This window comes from Mustela erminea, chromosome 8, assembly GCF_009829155.1.
Source record: "Mustela erminea isolate mMusErm1 chromosome 8, mMusErm1.Pri, whole genome shotgun sequence".
Taxonomy (NCBI): domain Eukaryota; kingdom Metazoa; phylum Chordata; class Mammalia; order Carnivora; family Mustelidae; genus Mustela; species Mustela erminea.
Window position 1 is genome coordinate 85302390 of NC_045621.1, and position 25278 is coordinate 85327667.

At 36.5% G+C, this 25278-nt stretch overlaps 1 long non-coding RNA gene across 3 annotated transcripts in view; it reads right to left on the bottom strand.

Moving 5' to 3' along the window:
• Window positions 1-3784: 3784 nt before the first annotated feature.
• LOC116597892 overlaps window positions 3785-25278 on the bottom strand; it is a 143080-nt gene continuing 121586 nt past the window's right edge. For all 3 annotated transcript variants that reach the window (XR_004288838.1, XR_004288837.1, XR_004288839.1), the window contains 2 exons: window positions 8857-8992; window positions 3785-3832 (listed from right to left, as the gene is read on the bottom strand). This is a non-coding gene — a long non-coding RNA (uncharacterized LOC116597892). The remainder of the gene's footprint in view (window positions 3833-8856; window positions 8993-25278) is intronic.

The following is a 25278-nucleotide window of genomic DNA, read 5'->3' on the forward strand; positions in this document are numbered from 1 at the left end:
TTTTTTTTTTTTTTTTACTGTAGTATTTTGAAAAGGAGACTAGGCTGCTAAGTGTTCAACACATTGATTTGGACGTGTTTTTCAGATTAGTTAGCAGAACACTGAGGGAGTAGATCACAGAATAGATGAGGTTTTTATTTATGGGGAATAAGGATCAATGCTTTTTAGATCTAGGTGTGTTATTAGCTATAATAAGGAGAGGCATGGTCAGGGAAGGCAAACTTTAGGTTGGCCTTGCATTCATATATTTACGAATGTAAATGTCTTTGGGTTGAGCATACAAAAAAAATAAATAAAATAAAATAAAAGGTAGATTCAAAATAGAGATTCAGAAAAAAAAAACAAAAAAACAAAAAACCAAAACGGACATATTAGCAAAAGACCCAGAGAGTCTAGGACATGGTGAAAGTTAACTGAATATAAAAGAAATATAAGTATAGTGAATTAAGAGCCAGGAACTGCCAACACTGACTCATACCTGCCTTCTTATATTACTGAATTATTTACCAAAACACTTCCAGTCTAGAAAGATGGAGCTAAGGAAAGAAAGAAGGAATTAGAAGCCCCATCATAGTTATCATGTCTTCATCTTTTATTGTATTTTCAGTGAAACTAACATAGATAAAAGACCTTGAGGTTATTGTTATGATTATTCAAAATATCGATAGCATCTTGGGTGCATGGGTGGCTCAGTCTTGAACATCTGACTCTTGGTTTCTGCTCAGGTCATAATCTCAGGGTCCTGGGATTAAGCCCCTAGTCAGGCTTGCTGCTCAGCAGGAGTCTGCTTGAGATTCTCCCTCTCCCTCTGCCCCCTCCCCACTCACACTCTCTAATAAATAAGTAAATAATCTTTAAAAAAGTCAATATAACATAACTGATTATCTTTCTTCCTTCACACACTATTTTCCCCTTACTTTCTTTGACATTTTTCTGCCTCGGTTTTCCTTTCATGTCTTTATTTTTATTTTTATTTTTTTAAGATTTTATTCATTATTTGACAGACATACAGTGAGATAGGGGACACAAGCAGGAGGAGTGGGAGAGGGAGAAACTGCCTTCCCGCTGAGCAGGGAGCCCGATATGGGACTCCATCCCAGGGCCCTGGGATTATGACCTGAGCTGAAGTCAGATGCTTACCTGACTGAGCCACCCAGGCGTTCCCCCTTTTATGTCTTTAAATGTTCCTTCTCCAATGTTTCTTTTGTTTACTGCGCTTCTACCCATAATAGTGTCCAGGGGTTAATCCTTGGATCCTCTTTCTTCTCTAGGTGATTCCATCTAGTTTTATGACTTCATATACTCACAAACATGTCTGCAATCCTGATCTCTCCATTTGCCATCACCTGTTAGCCATCTCCTTGTGAATAACAAAGCCAAGACAAAACTAGCTCCTTAAAAACACACTTCAGACTGCCCTCTGACACTCATGCCTTCTGCAGCCTGCTCCCAAGGCCTCAGCCGTTCTGTTCTCTCATTCTAATTGCTCTGGCCCCAAACTGGACAAGTAGCCTTGCCTTCTTTCCCACAGATCTCATAACATCCAGACTGTCAACAAAACCTATGGGTTCTACCTTCAAAACTTATTCAGAAAATGTCTACTTTTCTCTTCCTCCATTGCTACCATACTCATACAAAAACACAGTCGTGTCTTTTTTGGATTTTTTGCAATTGTGTCCTAACTTGTTTTCCTACTTCCACCTTACTTCTTAGTCCCGGGCTTCTTTGCAGGTGTACCCATTTAAAATTCAATGTAAATTATGGCATTTCCTGACCTAACTTTTCCAATGACTTCTCATCCTATTTGGAGTAAATGCCAAAGTGCTTCTGCTATCCTACAAAACCTACAAGATGTGGCTCCCTATCCAACCTTAACTGAGCTCATCCCCTTGCATTTTCCAACCTCATCTTTCAGCCTCCAGTGTCTACACCAGCCTCTCAGGAACATCTCTAAGCTCAGGACATTTTCACTCATAGCCTGTCTCTCTGAGGGAAACTCCTCCTTCAAATAACTTACTTCCTTTAGGTCTCTGTTTTTCTGTTTTATGATCAGAAGTCTTCCCTGACGACTCAAAATAAAAATAGACTCTCTCTCCTGCTTCTTATTCTAACAAGGTTGCTAGATAGGGGTGCAAGAGCACAGAGCTAGTTATATTTATATTTCAGATAAAAAACAAATATTTCATTTTTTAGTATAAATTTTATACTCCAAATATTGCAGAAGACATATTTATACTAAAAACAAAAAATCCCAATTTTGCATGGGACATGCTTATACTAAAAAAATACTTGGTGTCTATCTGAAATTAAAATTTAACTTAATGCTCTGGCAAGTCTAAACCCACCCCAATATTTCCTCTTTTATTTTAGTTTTCTCTGTAGTATACATCACCACTTGACTTATTACATCTTCATTTGTTTCTCATCTGTCTCTTGAATTAAACTGAGGTTAGGGACTTTGTTTTATTCAGTATTTTATCTTATCGCCAACAACAATGCCTGGCAGGCAAAGATTTGGTGACTGAATGAATATACAAATGAATGAATGATTGGATGAATGGAGTGTTGATAATTATTATCTACTATTACTCTCTACTATAACAGTAGAGGTTGGGGATGTGGTCTATTTGTTCCCTGAAGATCTCCCACAGTCTTTTTTCTTTATCCTTACCCAGCTCCTACCTGTTCCGGACTAGAAAAGGGTCAGAATCTGAAGGCCTGATTTGGCAGCTATGGGCATCTAGGAAAATTCTGCATTAAACCTTCCTATTGCACTGTCTTCTTTACAAAGCCTCAGCCAGTCCGTTTTCGGTTTCTCATGCTTGCCTGGTGTTTTACACAGGAACCAAAGAGGCGGAGTAGTTTAGAGATTCTTAGTGGGCTGTGTTTTCGGAAGGAAAAACCCTGTTGGATAGCAAATGTCATTCTGAATTCTTTAGATGTCAGGGCAGAGCTCACAGAAAGTCATTGTTTATGTCTGAAACAAATCTTTATTATGTGATTGAAAATGTTCTCAGTTACTCTAACTTACTTTTATTAAAAAGTTTAATGTGTTTTTATTTCTTCCAGGCAGTAGATAAAAAGGTGTCATACAAATATTGATTTAAAATCCTAGCAAGTTTGCCCTCTTTTCTAAATCTTTTTTTTGCTCTTTGAAGACAAATACATGCTTTCATGGACTTGTGTGTGTGTGTGTGTGTGTGTGCATGTGCGTGTGTGTGTGTGTGTTAAGACTACTCTATGTCAAGAAGCAAATCACTATTCCCTTTATTTTTTAGGGAAAAAAATTATTTATAGTCCTATGTTAACAAATGAAATGAAGCAATGCCATATCTTATCTAATTTATTGAAAATAGTATTAACAACTGCACATTATATAAAAGTGTGCATGAATTCAACTATAACCCCTGAAAGAAAACCTGCCAAGCAGCAATCATTACACATGAAATTCTACAGCTTGAAAATTTAACTAGAAACAAGATTAAATTGAGAATATACTTGGTTTAATAGTATCCAAACCACTTTACAGGTAAGAAAACATATGTTTGTAGAATAAACATAAAAATCTACTAAAATTCACAAAATTGCTATAATTATTAAATTATGAACTTCAAATTTTTCAAATCTCAAAGAACGAGCACTTTAATGTTAATGATAACAATTTAAAGTGCTGGGGCGCCTGGGTGGCTAGTGGGTTAAAGCCTCTGCCTTCGGCTCAGGTCATGATCTCTCAGGGTCCTGGGATGGAGCCCCGCATCGGGCTCTCTGCTCAGCGGGGAGCCTGCTTCCGCCTCTCTCTCTTCCTGCCTCTCTGCCTACTTGTGATCTCTCTCTGTCAAATAAATAAATAAATTATTTACAAAAAATTTAAGTGCTAACAATGACATTTTGTGATAATCCATTAATGATCATGTTCTAGATCAACCACTGAAGTAAAAACTCCACTATTTTATTTACAACTTTACAGACAGTCTGTTTCCTTGCCAAATATATTGTCCATAAAGTGCTACCAATATTCTGCAACATGTTTTGTCTAGAAATTTCAAGCGTAGCTCTTGCCCTTCAACAGTTCTTGTTTTCATTCCTTACAGAGGATTATTCCCAAACTCCCCGTCTCTTAGAGCCTCCTGACTAACCTGATCCCCATGCCATCTCCAGGAACCTCGTTTCACTTCTGAGTTTATAGAACACAAAAAAATCATCCCTCCACATTTCGTTCTACTGAGTGTAGGCTTTCATAATCTCCAGGCATGCTTCTCTCTTTCAGTTTACTACAGCATATTGTCCTTATAATAAAAAATAAAGCAAGTGAAAACTTACAAAGTAATTATTGTATACCAAGTACTCTTCTATGCAGCTTACAAGTAGTAACTCACTGAATCCTAATGCAGCCTCCTCTTTGGTGCTTTTCTTTCCCCTATTCCTCACAAGAGTAGACTGAGGCTTAGAGACAGTAACCCAGCTAAAGCATAGCTCTAGAACCCTGGCTCTCACCCACCAGGGTGCCTTCCCTGACCTCTGTCTGTATGAGATACCCTCAAGTTCAATGGCTCTTTATACAAAAGAGCAACTCCAGTATCAAGCATAGTTCCTGCATCATAATAGGAACTAGTTTCTTGCTAAATTAAATGAAAGTAAGGAAAGGGGAAGAAAAGGAGGGAGGGAGAATTAGAGAAACACATTATCTTTTTTTTTTTTTTAACGACTCACTTGTTATGTTAAACTGTCAGCATCTTCTGAGCCCTCACCTCACCCATTTATTCTCCCAAAGACAGAAGAAAACAGACAACAAAACACAACAAATCTTTAACACAACCAAAGCAAACAAACAGATGAACTAACTCCTAATTATGTATAACTCCTGTCTTCCAGGACGTTGAACACCAGACAAACTGAAATTTAAAGGACTATTCATTCAGTCAACCACTAATATAATGAATGTTTATTAAATACATATTTAGCTACGCAATTCTCAGAGGGGTTTGCTGTGTTCTATTTCTTTCCTTCCTTCCTTCTTTCTTTCTTTCTTGCTCTGGAGGGAAAAATCATCTTCTAACATAATTTACTTATTAATTATATTAATAGGTAATTGTCTGTCTCAGCCTTCTGGAATGTAGTAAGGTCCACTATTTTGCTTTATACCCTGAAGTATCCTGAGTACGTACAACCATGTCTGACACAGCTTACAGATTCAACAGATACTTATTAAATGAAAGGATTGGTATTGAAAAAAAAAAAAAAAGCATAAGGCTGAAAAGAATATAGTGCATTTAGTAATGAAAAGTAATTGTCAGGATTGGGGTTAAACTGGATACATAAAGGAAAATGTACATTCAAGAGTCATTGAGAAAATGGAATGATAGTCATATAGGTAATACAAGAAAAGAGAAAGTTTGATGAGAAAAACTGGTACTTAAATTTTGCAAAGGTTTAATTTACGTTGCATGTAGAACATCCACCTGGATCTGAGTAGGCAACCAAAAATTCCTAGCTACCTAAGAATTAACTTGTATGCAAAGCCATAAGGATCAAAGTATTCAATACCTCATGATGAAAGCCAGTATTTGTGATTGAGTTCACAGTTGATATCTTGCTTTTTAGCCTTCTGTTGCAAAAATATAAATAGGTTAGAATACAGGATTGAAATCAAAAATAAAATAAGATGTGAAGTGTGTAAACCTGGTGATTCACAGACCTGTACCCCTGGGGATAGAGTATTATGCCTCCATCAGAAAGGATGAATACCCAACTTTTGTAGCAACATGGACGGGACTGGAAGAGATTATGCTGAGTGAAATAAGTCAAGCAGAGAGAGTCAATTATCCTATGGTTTCACTTATTTGTGGAGCATAACAAATAGCATGGAGGACATGGGGACTTAGAGTGGAGAAGGGAGTTGGGGGAAATTGGAAGGGGAGGTGAACCATGAGAGACTATGGACTCTGAAAAACAATCTGAGGGTTTTGAAGGGACGGGGGGTGGGAGGTTGGGGTACCAGGTGGTGGGTATTATAGAGGGCACGGATTGCATGGAGCACGGGGTGTGGTGCAAAAATAATGAATACTGTTATGCTGGAAATAAAAAAAAATAAAATAAATTAAATATTAAAAAAAAAAAATAAAGAGTATAAAATTGCAAAAAAAAAAAAATAAAATTAAAAAAAAAAAATAAAATAAGATATATTCTTTAGAACTTAGTGTTTATATATATGTGTGTGTGTTCATCTGCCTAACAGTAAGATATTTGGAGTAATGATTTAAAGCACCCTTCATTTTACCAATAAGAAAATTGAAATGAGCTAGCTAATAACAAATATTTTGTCCTATACGTTAGGATTAAGTTCACTAACTGAGAAATGGAAAGACTAGTATTGCAAGAGAGAAGAGATTGATGAAATACGTCCTATAATGAAGAGAATTACGGAATCTAGGAGCATGAGTGAAAAATTAAATTTTGGCGAGGAAGAGGGAAAACAGAGATGAGACCAAATATATAGAAGCCCTTTAAGGAACAGAAAAAAATCGATGGAGCACAATTTTATGATATTAATATTCTAGATCAAATATGAGACAAATGTATTAGCTAGGATTCTCCAGAGAATCATTCCCATATTTCCATTTGTGTACCTATATCTATATAAAATATTTATATTTCTTTTTATATAAAAATATAAATATATTTCTAATATAGGGTGTACAGATATTTCTAGGTAGAATATACAGAAATATATTTTACCCTATATCAAGAAATTTATTTTAAGAAATTGGCTCACATGATTGTAAGGGCTGGGAAGTTTGAAAGCCACAGGGTAGGCCAGAAGGCCAGAAACCCAGACAGGGATTGATGCAGCAATACTGAGACAGAATTTCTTTTTCTTCCTCAGGAAATCTCAGTTTCTGCTTTTAAGACCAACTTATCATGAGGCCCATCCACATTATCAAGGGTAATGTGCTTTACTCAAAGTCAACTGCTCATGGAAGTTAACCACAGTCTAGCAATATCTAGATTTGGTTTTAATTAAATGACTAGGTACCATAGTCTTGCCAAGTAGACAAATAAAATGAACCATCACAGAATGATTATATGCAAAGTTCAGGTTGAATAAGAAGGCAAAGAACATAGCTGGTCCAAAGTAGCTCCCAGTATACATCTTACCATTTATTCAAGAAGGTAGAGGAGGGAAGAATGTAAGAGTGGGAAAAAGAACAAGACACAAATTGAGAAGAAAATGGCCTAGTTAGAGTACAAAGCAGGACATAGGTATCCACCAAGAAGATCACTGGACCAGGAACCAGAACACCTAGTTCCTGACCTTGCATTTAACAGTTGCTTTAATTTGGTCATACATGACATCATTTCTCTGAGCCTGAATGGAAATATTAATACCTCCTTCACCTGTACTAAGAGATAACTTTTCAAGTCAAATGAGATAATACATGTGAAAGACTTTAAAATATATACATCTTTATATTTACACATCTATTATTTCTATTATTGCCACTATAAAAACTTTATGAGCTGAAGTCTAAGTTACTCCCATAGACATGTAGCTGAGTGAACACACGAATCAAGAGATATAGCAAATTTAACATTGAACAAAGATTGTCACCAAGTACCACTGTCCACTTTATGTTGCCTATTTTGTCCCCTCAGTCTTAGCTACTGTAGCTGCACACTTAGAGACCACTGTTGCTATAATAAAGCATCAATATCCTGTTTAAAGTCAAACTGTGATGTGAGTGAATATGTATTGCTTTTACTAGGTTATGGTGATCAATACAGAATTAAAATCTACAAGTTCAAGTGAGACTTAGAGTTATCCTCTGAGTGAACATTTAGCAACAAAGACTGCAGAGTATTTAATCAAAAGGTGATTCATAGTTTTAATCCTATGTTATTATTCCTTCTTCTAGCTTTAGGAATGTTTCCGTAATCAAAATGTCTACATGGAAGACAAATACTTTGAAAGTCTTGAGTTATTGGATGTTCACAAATTATATAAGCAAACTGCATTTAAGCATAATTAATAGCATATATTGTATTGTGATTAATGAGTTGTAAAAACAGCAGAAGAAAAATCCTTTCTTTTTTTTTTCCCAATAAAAAGAGAAATATCTATGTGTGTATACGTTTTACTTAAACAAATTTGTGGATCAGGAAAAAGCATTACCATTACTATAAAAATGGGAACACAATTTTCAACTCCTAATGAAGGACAGTAGCGGTAAGGATTAAAATCTATATAAACTTGACATAACAAAACAATAATCCAAGATAAATTTTATGAAAATATGCATGCTAGCAAGTAATTGTGCTTTGACCAGCAAAGAAATTATTTCTTAATAAAGAGTTCCTTAAATAACTATATGGCTATTACATTTGAATATTTACTTACAGATGATTCTTTGTTTGGTATAAAAGCTGAAAGATATCCCAGGTGAGACGCTAAAGAGTTAAAAGACTATGCCAACTAAAGTTTTGTAGCAAAATAATGAAATAGCATTCCTGAAATTGAAATGTAAACCAATGAGACAAATATTGTTTAGAATAATTGGAATTACTCATAAAATTTCAGAAATCTCTTAATCAGGTGAAGTACCTATATTGATCCAACAGAAATTTTCCTTAATTTGTGTACTTCCAAAAAGCAGCCTCCTGAGAAGGGTTTGAGGGAAGATCCTTTATTTTGGTAAATTTCTCTCAAAGAACAACTAAGGTTGGGGACTGGAGAAAGCAAAACAGAAGTGGGGGGAGAAAAGAAGCATTGAACTGATACCATGGTGGATATTGGGGCTCAGTGTTTTGGGGAACCCTGAGAGAAATCATGTAGAATGAGTTCACCATGGGATTGCTTACCTGAGACCAGTGTAGAGGAGGGTATTTCTTTATGGTTCCCACTCCCTATTAGGCAAAGGTCCTGCAAGGATATGACTTGCCTACCATTCTAGATCTTCACAAGCCCAGCCAAAAACTCTGAGGTTGTAAAGAAGTCCTAGGACAGAAAACAAGATACAGGATTCAGCTGACACTAGATATAACCAGGTGCACCTGGATGGATATCACAGCAATGGCAAGCAGGTACGCTGCTAGAGGGTGGGAGATAGGGTACAATTTCTGGAAGATGTTTCCCTTCTTCAAATATTATTGACACAGTGTAAAATCAACTTGGACGGCAATAGGACTTAGAGAAGGCCACTTCCCCGCCCCCCCGAGAGAGATGTACCTCAATGTTTTCAGCAGAGTTAGGTAAAAAGATTCAAAGAACTTTAGATGAAAAGATCTTAGAAGTCTTCCTGTCATGGCATCAGCTCTTCTATATTACGAAAAAGAAGCTCCTAGATGTTTTAATACCACATGACTCAGAACAGGACAAGATGGAAGTCTTTTTTTTTTTTTCCCCTAAATTAGAGCTTTCATGTTCAATATGCATTCATTTGTTCACCAAAAATATTGAATGCATTCTTCCACACACTGCATACCTATTTCTGTTTGTCTCTCTCAAGTTATAATGGTGTCATTAGAAATTTTTTAGCATCTATTAGTATTATTGACAGAGCCAGTAAAGAAATATGAATTCACTTTTGCCTCAAGACACTACGGAGGTATTTATTACCTTGTATTTTTATTTTCCCCCATTTGGAGCAGTCTCTTACCTCTGTTTTCATATCATGCTTTTTTTTTCTTCCTTTTTTTTTCTTTTCTTCCCACCTTCCTGATCATTGGTTTGATTTTTTAGCCTTTACCTCTTCCTTATAATTTCAATATCACAGTTTCCTGGGCAGGTTGTGGCCCCTCTTCTCTGCCCTCCATCCTCTCCTTAGACACCTTATCCAATCTCTATAGGCTTCCATGCCAACTGCGCACAACAGCTGCACACATGTTTATCTGCAGTCTAGCTCTCTCCTCTGAGCTCCAGATCATGTCTCCCACTGCTCTCTGGGTATTTTCACCTGGATATTTCAAAGGCCATAGGCAAAGCCAAGCATATGGTTTCTTTTCAATGCTGGCCCTCTTTCTCAGCACCAATCTCTTTCTCCATTGAAGAGCATCACAGAATACCAATTGTACAATCAGTGACTCAGCTGCTTCTTATAAGATGTCCTCTCCCAGGGGCGCCTGGGTGGTTCAGTCAGGTAAGCATCTGACTCTTGATTTTGGCTCAGGTCATGACCCCAGGGTTCTGAGGTTGAGCCCCATGAAGAGCCTCCTTGACATTTTCTCTTTCCCTCTGCTCATCTCCCCTGCTTACACACATGCACTCTGTCCCTGTCTTAAAAAAAAAGTCCTCTCCCAAACTCCTTTGTATCCAAATAAAACTCCCTTGAATAATATATATTAATATTTATATTAATAATAGAGATATTGTTTATAAGTAATAAATATAAATGTTGTTATTTATAATTAATAATATTAGTTTATTATCCCGTCATAAATAAATATGCATTAACCCATTTCTTCTCTCTTCTTTTTCGCTCTGTCATTCCAACACAAACTCTCATCCCCTCTTTCTTAGACTCCTATAGCAATCTCCTACAGTCAGTGTGGTTTCCCATACCACAGCCAGAATATTCTTTCCAAAATGCAAATGCAAAATGCTATATTTATTCCCTGGTCCTTTCCTCTTCTGATTAAAATGTCAGTGACTGCCCATTGCACTTAGTGTGAAGCCTAAGATCCATAGCCTGGCCCCTGCCTGCTTCTCACGACTTACATTTCCTTATCTCCAGGCCTCGGTTGTTGCTCCTTCTTCCTGTCTCTTATCCTCTTTCAGACAAGAACTCCTACTGTTCATTTCAAATCTCAGTTCAGTTCTGACTTCCTCTGAGGGGTAATCCCTGACCCTCACTAGGCAATATTCTCAGTAGTCCTCTTTAAAGCCCTTATGCCAACACTGTTTCATATTTTCATATAGATCCCTGTAAGCCTTTGAATGATGCTGTGAGGCTTCTAAACATGGGCTCTAAAGGCAGGGAGTCTCTTTTACTTGCATATATGCATGCATGTGCACATACAGTACACCACACACACACACACACACACACACACACACACACACGCACAGAGGCTCTCTCCTTTCCTTCGGGCCTTCAAATCCCAGAAGAGTGTTAGGTACAGAATAGGTCCTTAAATACATAGGCGAATTAATGAACAGTGTCCAGGCTGAATTCAAACCTGAATTTGATATCAGTTTGTTCTCCTCAACATTAAATGAGCCTAAGTGAACTAGATTTTCTTCCCAGTAAATGTAGACAGTGCATATGAGTCAAAGACATATATGCATTCAGTTCAGCCCAAAAAGAAAATGAATATTTCCTGACATAAATCAAATATAGGTCTTTCTGATCACATTCTTAATCAAATTTTTTAAAGTTAAATTAAAATAATTCTATCATAAATGCAGGCATTTCTTAGCACCATATATCATGGCTAAGAATATAGTCAACTTTATTTAATGGGATTTGGTTATGTTCTAGCCAAAACAAATGTTCTCTACTTCACCACATAGAAGACATACTGCATGGATCTTAGTGATCCTGTCATAATTATCAATATGAATATCTGAATTTTATATCTTTGGGAAAAGGTCAAATGTATCTTATAGCTTCTGGTTTCAATCTTCTCCCCATCTCTTATTAGCAAGAAAACGTCAGTGACACATGTTCAGAGGGTCGACTGACATTATTTAAATTCCACTTACATGTTCACTAGAATAATCACAGATTCCTAGAGCCATGGGTACTGAAGACTAAAGTTCTGGTTGTTGTACTTACAGAACTTGGGTAGCAATGTGAGGAGAGGGAGGTGAAGACGACAGAAGGGAAAATTTTAAAAAGAAAAAGGTGGAAATGAGCAAATTAGTAGAGATTTCAACACATTAGCAGCATGTGATTTGCCCAATCTTGATAACATTTGACAAGGCTCCACTCCAAAGATTAAGGAAGCTTTCCTGTGGAAGAGAAAGAATATGAGCACACCCAATTTATTGAGAATTTTATTTTTTATTACAGGACCAGCCTACAAAGTGATACTTAACTTTCAGCTCATGGTAAGGGATGCAGTTGTGTTCCTGAAATGATAATACTCTTACAGGCATGAAAACAAAATAAAGAAATACAGGAAGGAGAGGAACATGCCTTATTTAAAAAAAAAAAAAAATCCACCTACACCTCAAAAACCACGGCTTTCTTCTTGGCTTTTCTCTTTAGAGATTTGAAAGGCAGGACAAATGCCCGTAACAATAGGGAACAGTTAGGAAACTACAATATAAATATGTATTTTGTGGTCTTTGCTAAAACCTGCATTTTGAGTTTTACTTCATGGTGACTGCTTTAGAAATGTCACTGCCACAACAGCCTCAAACTTTTTAAATTTGATCTATTGCCCAAGACTGATGTGGCATTCATCTGTTTTCATTTCTTTTAATAAACTGATTGCTTCTACAATTTAAAGAATTCCAAATATGAGTGAATAATTAGTATACTTTTCCCTTTTGAATGACCAATGTGAGAAAGATATGCAGGAATTTAAAACAAAGTGCTATTTTCCCAACACTGAGAAGCAGCCTCTGGAATTATCCTTAACATATAAACATCAATGGAAACATCTAGGAAAGCTATTACTTTGTGTCTACTTAAACTGAAGTAAAGCTATTAGGCAATTATTTTAGAAATATCAAATCATGTTGACTGACTTCTGCTATAAATTAAATGTTTTTGCTGAGTGCTCAATATTCCACCTGATTTTTTTCTAGACATGAGCTTTGAACTGTTTCAAGGAATTATCAAAAAGAAACTATCAAAAAGGAAATTACTAACATGGCTTAGTAATTAATACATGTTGACTAGCTATAGTTTCATCTAATTGTGTTCCATAAATGTTTAATGTTTTATCAAAGTTGCATTTTACATTATTTGATAAAGTTATGCCTGGTTGACTAAATTGACATTTACTTTGAGAAAAATATCCAAATTATGTCCACAATAAAGGAGAGTAAGCAACCATCATTTATGCCGTTTATGGGAAATGCACCTTTCCTCTTTTGCTGCAATCTGTATCACTTTGATTCTAATCATATAGATTGGACACAAATCAGCAGTCACAATTATACGCACACACATGCACACTCACACACATGTGCAGTCTCTCTCGCAAGCTACCAGTCTGTCTCTATGGAATAACTGACCAGAATGGAAATATTTGTCTCTTAATCAGACTGTCTGGATCTCACCTACTTTTGTATTAAGAATGTATTGGGCTCCTGGGTGGCTCAGTGGGTTAAGCCACTGCCTTCGGCTCAGGTCATGATCTCAGGGTCCTGGGATCGAGTCCCGCATCGGGCTCTCTGCTCAGCAGGGAGCCTGCTTCCTCCTCTCTCTCTCTCTGCCTGCCTCTCTGCCTACTTGTGATGTCTCTCTGTCAAATAAATAAATAAAATCTTAAAAAAAAAAAAAAAAGAATGTATTAAGTGCGCAAAACCAGGGAGGAAAGAAAGGTCTTGGTTGCAACCAATAGTTTTCAGAGTTAGTAATGGGTAAAATAAATCACCTACATTTCTTCTTGAGGAAATGGCAGGGCATGCCACAAAATAGTAACAATATTTTAGGCATTTCATTTATTGCTTTATTTCTCCATTTATTTAACAATATTTATTGAGTATATTTCAGACAATGTACAAGGTGCTTGGGATAGATCAATAAGCAAAAAGATATCTGTGCCTTCATCAAGCTTATATTTCAGCAGGAGAGACAGCATTAAATGAAACTGCACAGAGAGTTGGGGGGGGGGATATCTTGAAATGTTAACTCATATTTTTGATATATTTTCATGGGGCCCTAAGGTTTGTCTAACTTAATCAATTAAAACCTTCTAGGGTTTTACTTCTGGAAAGGTATCCACCACTTAAAGAAAAAAAAATCATGAAATCAAACACTATTTTCTTACATTGTTCTTCAGGAGGAAGCAGGTAAATAAACCCTAAATAATAGAAAATGTATTAATTAATGAGTTAGAACCAAGCTATCATACTTCAGGTTGAAAGACAAAATTCCCTAGAATCAAAGAGAGTATACTTTGAAAGCAAAGATATGAATGAGTCCCTAACAAAGATCTCCAGCTCCCTGTTTCCTTCTCTACATGGTCAGTTTCCAGTCAGAAGAGAAATCCTAGAGTGGGCTGGGAATTGAGTGTGAGGAGACCACTTCCCCCTCCAGGTGGAATCTGAGATGTCCTCAGACCACAGGCTGAGAGATGAGGCAAAGCAGGTGGATCCAGGTCAGCTCGGAAGAGTTTTTTTGCATCTCATGACAGTAGAATAATTCTCATGTGTTAAAGCTATAGCAAAATGCCTCTCAGAGATTCCCATGACCCCAGTGGGCCACGGGACCAGCAGGATTTCTCTCAGGGGTCTGAGAAAAGGCTGGAAAGTTAGAAAGAGAAAGTCACCAATTTTAAATGGGCTTAGCAGGCAAGACTCAAGAAACCTGTATGAACCTGTGGGATAAAGGTGAGACACAGGATATCTCAAAGGTTTTTCTACTTGACATGACCCTGATCCTCAGGGCTCTTGTCTGAAGCCTTTGATCTGTGTAAGCTTCTTGGGTTTTTGTCCCACATTCCCTCCCTTACACATCCTTCTCCCCACCCACGTAGAGTCGGCCAAAGTGACCGGCACATGAGTCTTCACCCCTCCCCTTGGGTACCCTTCTATCCTAATCTTTTAATGTTTATTTTCTAACTCCTTCATGTCCCCAGCCCAACACAGTTTTATCTAATGACCAAGAGAACATCTTGGCTCTTTATTTATTAGGTAGTTTCTCAAATATTTTCCTCATGCCCTGAGTTGTCTATGCTTCTCACAAGGAGTTGTCTCTTGAAACTCCAAGGCTAAAACTTTACTAATTTTTCCTTTGCATTTTGATGTGTTATCTCTTCCCTAACTTTTCTGGAAAGGGCCAAGGGGTATAAGGAAAAGGGAAAGCATCAGTTAATAGTTCAAAACTTTTAACCTACCACATTATTATATATACACCGCATTATTTTATATATATATATGTATATATGTATATACATATATATATATATAATAAGCCATGAATATAATTACAGAATTCACAGGGAGTATAAACTAGGGGGGAACAAACTCAGTATTTGAAATAATATGAGGAAAGAAAGAAGGAACAAAAAAGAAAGAAAATAAGGAAGGAAGTGTGTATCTATATTCAAATATGTGTGTGGAAGAGGTCTGTGTTCTTTGGTATGACATTGAGTAAGCATAATTGCTAGTATACACCGTGAAGTTATCTGAGATAGATCTCAGTATCTGAAATACCATAGAAGTACCCTATTGTGACCTCAGAGTGATTTTATTTATTTTTATGCACAAGAGTGTTTCATATCACTATATAAAGAGAATATTTTAACTGCAATTAGAACAATTGCTGAGTGCCAGAACCGACACTGTCACTTCTACAATCTTCTAAAAAGAAGATTGTAAGAAAAATACCCCTCTGTCTCAATTCTAACGTTCTTCCTTTGGTTCTTCTTCCTTTGGTTCTTTCTCCAAAGCTCACTTAGTGTCTTGGTCACAGAGTGTAGATGAAGATATAGTATACACAGAGTCAATAATTTTTCACTCATTTTCATTTTACCAAGTTCACTAGTTGTTAAGGTAGCAAGAGAAATGCAAGAACCAGCAAGAAAACACCAGAGAGTCCTGCTAATTGTCCCTTGATAAACATAAGTCATTGAAAACTTGTGTGAATAGATGACATTTTTAAAAGGCAAAATCTTGACTATTCTTAGCTGACAAATTCTTTGGAAGCTTCTTAAAGGAATAAGCTGGCAATGCTCTCACATTTCAACTTTAAAATGAAAGGAATCTCTGAACTTTCCTTCTTTAGCAACAAACTCCCTTAACCCTTTCCCTCCCTTCCATAAACAAAAGAAAAAAACCACAAGAAGCAAGCAGTATAAGTTAATATTGTTAGGGCACATGTGAGCATGTGTGTGTGTATGTACACAGATATCCACCTCTTAGCCTACATAACTCAGAATCTGCATTTACCCTTCATATCTTAGTCAAATTGAATACTTTTATTTTCCTCTTTCATTTAGATTGCATTTTCTCATGACAAAAAAGGATAGTTGTGGCTTAGAAAATGGGAAACTGGATCAACCGTGAACTAGAGCAAAGCTGAAGACAGCTAAATATTTCAAGAGTATTTTCGGTGTTTTCATGAACTTTCCTGACAGTTGGTCACTCTAACCTCCCTTTATCCTGTGGTGTAACATTACATACCCAAAGTCCATGATGCAACACAAGTTCAAGGGTAGTAGTAGTTTTGTGAATTTTGTTTGTTTGTTTATTTTTAATTAAATGATTTCTCCAAGCAAGTCTAATGTTTTCGTGGTGTGTTGTATCTCTGGAGTTGTGAGTTCATTAAAGATATTTGGAGTACTGGTTCTGTGAAGCTTAGATGCATGTGGCCATTGGATCACATATCCACTTCCCTGCCCTGTAAGAAGAAAACATCTTGGAATATAAGTATTAGTTGGCTTTGTGGTGTTGGGTTAGTGTGCCAGTCTGAGGTTAGAGCACAGATGAGATCCCAAGCCCTGGGCTTTGTATTATATAGTATTGTATTTTTGATGTTGTACTTAAGGGTCAATTACTGTTTCCATTATAAACCCTGTTTTTCAAAGGTTTATAACTCACCAATTTTCATTTTGGTATGCAAGCAGCATGAGTATACAGTTTTTAAAAATAGTTTAAATTAGGCAGTGCCATTTTTAGATATAAAGCAGTAAAACTCACTCTTCATTTGTTTCAGTTTGTTTTGGAAGTGTCTAATCTAAAGGTTTATTCTATCTTAAAATGCAACAATGTTTTGTTTTGTTTTGCTTTTCCTGTATTTTCATAACAGCTATTCATAGGGAAGATGGTAAAAAGAAGGTAGGAGAGATATCCAATGGAACTTCAAGGTGGAAAACAATTTAAAATATTTTTTTCTTATGAAGATTTATAGTTAGATGTCATTTTAGTCAAAGTTCTTAAAAATCAATCAACTAATCAGTCAATACTCCCTAAGCATGGGCACTATTTCATGGTAATATTGTGGCAGGTACTTTGAGTAATAAAAGAGCTCCTTGCCCAATATGCTTGAAATTCTGGTTAGAGAAAAATACAAAGACAACAATATTAAGTGTAACAGCAACATACATTGAAACATTAAAGTGATAATCATGTGGCTGAGACTTTCAGAGGCAGAAGAAAAGCCACTTACAGAGTTGTGCAACTCCCTGGTGCCCTGCAAAAAGAGGGAGATTCCAATGCATGGGCAATTGCCCAGATGTGGAAATTTACCCATCTAGGGTCATGCAAGATTTAGAACTCTTTCCCTGATCATCAGAATTTGAAAATCTCTGCTTAAGGGCAAAACTGTTTCCTCTCTCATTCTCAATGTTTCCAAATGATAAAAGCAAATTTCCCCCTGTATTAATCTAACTTCTCCAATGGTCATCTATGCTAGCTATTTTCACTCTGTCACTCAGCTCTCACACCTGCATCTATTCCAGTCTGGTTTCTAGCACCACCGCACTGCTCACACTGCTCTTGCCAAAGTCACAATGACCTCCTTGCTGCTGCTGTCAATGAAGATGCCTTTGCTTTTCTCTTTTATCCAAATTTATCTCTACTTATAAGATTACCAGTGTTTTCTTACCCTGTCTTATAATAATCCCTGTCATTTTTCATTCTACCTAGTACCCAACCCCACCCCCCATTCTTATTGGCATCTCTATTTGCCTTTTGGAGAATGTTCCATCTGTGTGGAGTCTGAAAGAGAGGGCATTGTTGCTTCCCATTATGGAAGCTGGAGGCGTACAACTTTTTTTTTTTTTTTTCCCCAGCTTAGGGAGAAGGGCTATCAGCAAGGCTCAGCCAATCAGACACTTTCTTCTGGGATTTTAAAGCTTGGTCAAGTCAGGGTGTAGGGATGATTAAAAGTCTTATTCATTTAATGGCCATGACAGAAGATCTCCTCCGACACCACTACTAATTTAAGTTTATTCTAGTTTATGCTATCCAGGTTTCCAGATCTCACTTTGTTAATGCCCATTTTCCAAATGTGGTTCCCATGTTTTCTTCATTTCTGTTCTCTCTCTGGATATATTTTGATAAATTTAAATTTTCCTTAAGATAGATAGTCAGTCTTCTATTACTTATAAAAAGAATGTAGCTTGCTCTAATTTCCATTCTTTGGCTGCTCTCTTTTATAGCTTCTGGAGATTCATTTCCCTCTGTCTATTCTTCATATGTTGCAAGTCTTCCAGATATTTGTTAATGTCCCTTATCATTTCATCTTAAACTCTCTATCTGGAGTATTTCAACTACTTCCTAGACTTCAACTGTCACCCACATGCTAATGACTTCAAAATCCATTCAGCCATTCCAAATCTCTCCTCTGATCCTCATACTTCTTTATTCATTCCACTTGTACTTTTGTTTATTCTATAAATATTGAGTGAACTTCGACTATGCAGCAAATATGATAGGCCATAGGATAACAATAAGAAACAAAGTATGAGTTTTTCCATTTCATGATCATTAGTCTAGTGGATTCCATAATCCTGTGAACTCCATAATCCCACAAAACTTAAATCTACTGGATGTCAATAGTCTGGTGGATCTCATAGATGCCATGTAATATTCAATATCTCCACCTGGATGTCTCAAAAAGAGTGAATTCTTTATGTTTCCCTGACATCTGCACTTGTATAGTCCTCCTACTGGGCTCCCTGTATGAATGAAAATATTCAGTTGCTTACACCAAGAACCTGAGACTCAAACTAAATGTTCCTCTTCATTCCATCCCCATCTCTGCAAGAATTATAAAATCCTGGTTGGGGAACTTTCTCAGTATCTCTAGAATTTTCTCACCATTATCATTTCTGTTGATGTCCTATCTATATAGGCCTCCCTCTCCCTTCTCTCCAGAATCAACACAACACTACTGTCACTGTTTTTGTCCAAACTGCTATCAGAATGATCTTGAGAAAATTCAAGCTTATTTGTATATCTTGATCAAAACCTTTCAAAGACTCCATAATAATCTCAAAATTATTTATGTAAATGAACCAGCAAATTAACTGTGGTCTCTTTTAAATCTCCTATTTAGAATATGTTCCCAGTTGCACCAGAATGCCAACCAGGCCAGTTCCACTCATCCCTTAGGTCACTTCATTTTCCCTAGGAAGCCTTACTCTTCCTACAAGACTGGGTTATGTCTCTATTTATGAGTTTTTAAAACATCTTGACTCTCCACATCCTAACATTCATAACTCTGCAGCATTAATTGCCATGGTGTATGAGTAGATTTCATTACACTGTAAGACATTTGAAAACGGGGGGTGCCTGGGTGCCTTAGCGGGTTAAAGCTTCTGCCTTCGGCTCAGGTCATGATACTGGGGTCCGGGGATTGAGTCCCACATTGGGCTCTCTGCTCCACAGGGAGCCTGCTTCCTCCTCTCTCTCTCTCTCTCTCTCTCTCTGCTTGCCTTTCTGCCTACTTGTGATCTCTCTCTCTCTCTCTCTCAAATAAATAAAATCTTAAAAAAAAAGACATTTGAAAACTGAAATCATATACCTTTCCACATTGCTTTATCTGCAGCACATAGCAGATCAGTAAACACAGGATAAAAAAAATGAATTTTAGTTTTCACATTATCAAAAACTCAATATCAAACCATGAAAATACTTGTGCTGCTTTTTTTCTAGGCTTTAAATACTTTGGATAGATTGGTTTGATTGTTGACAGGTAGTTACATCTATCTGATAATTATGGCACTTATGTTTATAAGCTTTGTTACATGGCATCACTTATCAGATGACGAAACAGAAATTGAGAATCCCAGGTATGTGATTTTGTTCCTCATATGGATCCCAGGAGGCTATTTCCCACCCCCGCTATTCTTATTTTCTTCCCCATTTCTTCCTTAACCTTCTTCAAAGTTAAACAGAAGTGACATTAAAAAAAGATCCAGAATTCTTTCCATTCTTCCTGCTCTTTTCTTTCTGCTCATGCAGGAATACATAAAGATTGTCAGGGGGGCATCTGGGTGGCTTAGTCATTAAGCATTGGCTCCGGTAATGGTCTCAGGGTTATGAGACTGAGCCCCACATGGACTCTCTGCTCAGCGCAAAGTCTGCTTGAGATTCTTTCTCTCTCTCTCTCTCTCTCTCCCTCTGACCCTTCCTCACTCATGTACACACAGGCTAGCTCTCTCTCATGAGCTCTAAAATAAATAAATAAATAAATAAAATCTTTAAAAGAAAAAAGATCCTCACAATCTGAACTCTGAGGCACAAATCTGAAAGACTTTCTTTGAGGAGGAAAAGAATAATTGGAAAAGCAATTATATTGAGCACCTAGTAGGTTTCAAGTGTTCCACTGAACTCATCATTTGGTGGAAGGTAGATAGACATGAATTCAGCACATTATAGTCCAACATTGTGATAAATGAGGCTCCTTGAGAGGTCCTGAGACCCTCTCAAGGGGTTTGAAGAACCAAAGTATTTGCTTAATATTGTTAAGACATTTTTGCCTATTTTACTCTCATTCTCTCATGTGCTTGCAATGGGGTTTACCAAAGGCTACATAATATTTGATATGACGACTCAGTGAATGAAGAAGCTTATAGGTGAACCCAGATATTAAAGAGATTTGCTGAAATGTAAAACAGTGTCATTCTTCTCACTAAATATTTTGCTTTGGAAAATGTAGCTCTTTCATGAAAAACCTATTTATGGTAAAGTAATAGGCTTATTATTGTTTTCAAAAATAAATTGGTAAATATTTTTTAACTTCAGTTTTAGTTTTTGGTCAGGTCAATATTGATAGATCTAATACCCAACTATTAAATGTCCTCAGTCATTTTTCGTGTGAAAAAGGGTTCTGGGACCAAAAAGTTTGAGAACTGCTGACATAGCAGTTGAGTGATGACCAGGTGTGGCAAAGGGCGTATTCTGCCATGTGTCAGTCAGTCTTCTAGGACCTCAGTACCAAGATAAGGAGAGGTATCCAGTACATACATGTAAATATCAGCAGTAGTCTTTCTCTGAGTTGTTGAGCACATGCCTTGTAGGACATTGTGTTGCCCCTTTCTTTTTTGATCATTGATTCAGAAAGCATCATCATTTGATTCCTATGAAAGTTTACATCATTGGACATATATCTACAGTGCAGTAAATTTTAGTTGAAGTATGACCAAAATGAAGAGATCTTCGAGTCTCTAGTCTGTTTGTAGGTATCCTTCTTCAGGTGACTCTTTCCAAACTCTTGTTTTGGGTGTCATGCCAAGCAGGTGTGTGATCAATGTTTATACAGTTACTGACTGATTGATCAATAATCTTGCCTAAAGATCTGCAGAAAGCATTACTTCATTCTCGGTGGTCTAGTCTATTAACCATGTGACAGATTACTTCTATGAATAGAAGTATTCAACTACTCTCTTATTCAATGTAACTGTCTCATATTCTGAAAGAATGAATACAAGGTCAGTGTAAGTGTCCTCAGTGCCTTGGGAGAGGATTTTAGGGTTGCTCTTTTTAATAGACTTTTGCTAAGAGTAGCAAAGGCACCATAAAAAGAACAGTTAACGAAACTTGTTTTCTTCATTACCAAACTTAATATAAATACTTCAACATGAATGTTCTTCTCTTTTTTTTTTCTTTTTAAATTATTCATGAAGTCTTTGCTTGAGTTGGGGGGTGGTGATATACAAGAATAATCTCAGAAATGATTGCAATTAGGAAAGCAGTAATATAATATTTTTGATCCCCAACTAATATAAGGACAATTTGTAATTCAAAAAAATATGATACAACAAAACTAAGAATTCAGGTTAGTCCTTAATTTGACCTACATTAAATAATTATGATGTAGAGGTAAACTCATAGATAATTTCAAGGACTCCAAAAGGATTCAGCTTAAGTAAATGAGATCTTAGATTTTATACTCTGACATCCCTTGCTTTTATTTTTCCCTCAGGTGCAAACTCACATCAGGATCTCTTTCTTATGCAATTAGCAAGGTAACTGCCTTACCTAGCTGGCATTGCCCCTTTTCATTTTGGGGTCTGTAAGCATTTGCCACTTGCACTCAGATCATGTTTTTCTGAGAGGCCACAGAGTGACTTTCTTTAAAGCTATCAAAGCTTTCCTCATTATCCTTTATGGGCTGTGCAGAAAACATCTCAACTATTAGACATTTAACTGAGTGCAGTAGAATGGGTTTTCTGGCCCCCTCCAGTTCTTGGGTAAAAGCTCTGTTCATAATCAGTTTCTGGTTTTTAAAATGACCCTCAAGAGGTTCCTTCCGGTCCACTTCAGTTCCCTTTTTAGTGTCCCATTGATTTTCCAGACTTTAGGAACGTGTCCTTAACTGCCTGCTTTTCCATTGGCTCTCTCTACTGAAAGCTAAAGGAACACTTTGTTACTTCATACACCAAGACAGGAATATCTTGAAAACTAACACACCATTTATAACAGTACAGTTTACAATAGCATTTCCTGCAGAAAGAAGGTGCCTTTCTCAGAACAAGAAGGACAATTTCTGCACCCCATTTAGTTTTAAAACTACAAGCAACACCCTTGTTTCTTGTCAATAAAAAGCCAGATAGGATAGAGTAGCAATCACAATACATAAATGATATTATTTGTCCCCAGAGTACATACCAAGTAGTAATTCACTCAAAGAGCTTGCATGAATTATAAATAGGCAGGAAAGCACAGAGAGGGAACCTCAGTCCAGACCCACTCCCCACTGCTCATACACGAACAGTTTAAAGTCAGAGAAGCTACACAAATTATGTAATGAGATTGTGAAGGTATATAATTTACTTTTGATTCCCCTTCTGCTCTAAATCTCATTTTAAATAATATAAGGATGCTGCAGAAGCTGTGAATCCGAAGATACAACACTGATTAAATTTTAAATCACATAAACTAATCAATATAGAATCTGAAAAATCTCTTAGGAATGATGGGACTTTCAAAAAAGATGTCCCCTTAACTCCACCCACCCCTAAAACAAAAAACAAAAACAGCAAGACAAGAACAAGAGAAAAACCTTAGGTCCTAAACTACACACAGACGTGGAAGACAGAAATATAAGCTTGCAGAAAACATGGGCATTTATGAAGCATTTGGTAATGCAATGGTGTTCACTGAAGGGCACTGCTTTGACCTGCAACTCAGGGGCAAAGCCATTATTGTTTCTGTTGCTGAGAAAAAAAGAGTATTTGTGTTGTAATATAACATATTGTTATATTGTCCAGTTCTTTTTTAGCCTTTAAAATAAAAAATTGTAGTCATTTTCCAAAGAAGAGTCATAGAATGATCAGATCATAAGCTCTATAAATAAAAATATGCCAGAGACCCTCAGTCCTGCCTCAGAATACAGTATTCAGGGGTCCTATTTTCTTATTTTTTTCCTCTGGCATTTTCCTTGAGGTCCCTTTGAACAAAATAATCAGGGAGAATTGGGAAGGTAAAAGGGAAAGAAATCTTTTCCTCTTGCAGAAAAGAATAATTGTATAGAAGAATTTCACACACACACACATGCACACCCCAAAAAGCAATAGCTGAGTTGAAACAGAATCGTTATCAGAAAGCCTGTGAGAGAAAGAGAAAAGATATAAAGGCAAAGACTCATCTGAATGATCCTAGTTAAGGGTCTTACCAAAGAGACAGCTGAAGTTATCTTTGAAAACTGGTGAGTCGCCCTGCTTGGCTGAGTTTGAATTGAATGTTCCCAAAGTAACATTTCACAAACAGGGATACCCTTCCATTTCACACTGCTCTTTCTTGAAATAGCAACACCATTTAGCAATATTTCATATCAAGACAATTACATTGTAGAATTATTATAGTCTTAGTGCTTCATTAAAATTAAAAAAAAAAGTTAAATCCCTGTTTTGTTGAACACAAGAAATGAATAGTAAATATTGATTTAGAATGAATGCAAACATTTCCCTAGGAGTGGATAATTACTGCCTTTCTATGCAAAACACTTATATTTGAAGAAGCACTTCACTTACTTTGCCATGCGGTATACATTCTTTAGTACATTGTAAATTATACGTTGTCCTGGACAGTGTCTGCTCTATAATTTCTTGTGTCTCTACACCAGAGTCAATATGTAATTTTAAACTACAAAGTTTCTGCCAACTAGGAGAACAGGCTTAACTCTTTCTCTTTGCTGGGTTCTCAAATCCTTGCTGGAGGAGATCTGGAAAGCAAGAGGACAGATGATCTCAGATCTGGGGCAGTTTGGTCTCTGTTTTTAGACTAACAGAAATGCCGCTAGTTAACTGGCCACAGATTTACAAAGTAGAGACTAAATGGAATGTAGAATGTATGCACCTAAGCCAGTTTACAGCCTATCTAGACAACACGAACTAAATAATTAACATTAGAAATTCTGAATGAGGCTGAGTGTTTTAAATATCTGTTGCAGTAAGGTGTAGTTAAATAAGAGATATTAGAATATGTCACACTTTAGAATATATCTTTGTCAAAACCGTTGATCTTCATAGTTTTATCTCTCTGCCAAGATATTTGCAGCATAGCACTATTTAAATTATATAAAGAACTATATTTTAACCATTTCAATATCATCTATGTAGATATTGATTTAATTCAGAAGTTGATGTTACAATACTTCTAATTGGATTCCTTAATATAGAAATACTAAATAGAAAAAATTATAAAAGATCATGTATATCTTATTTGTAATTTTTACATATAATACAACACTTTTCTAAAGTAATAAAATACTTGCAAAATTGCCTCAGATTAGAAAGACTAAAGTACTCACCATTCAATTCTCTGTTTCTATAAAATTATTTCGTGTTCAGTTGCTTGTTTGTTTGTTTCACATGTAAATTATACCATACAGCATTTACCTTTCTCCGTCTGGCTTATTTCACCTACCATAATGCTCTCAGAATGATCTTTGTTAGGGCTATGGTGAGGGAAAATGGGAAGATGTAGGTCAAAGGGTACAAACTTTCATTTATAAGAAGAATAACTTCTGAGGACCTAATGTACAGCATGGCAATCGTAGTTAATAATATATGGTGTTGTATACTTAAAAGCTTCTGAGAATGGATCATAAGTGCTCTCTCACTACACACATACAGAGTTAACTGTGTGAGAAGATATGTTAATTATCTTTATCTTGATCTTGGTAATCATTCCACTGTATATGTGTGTCTGCA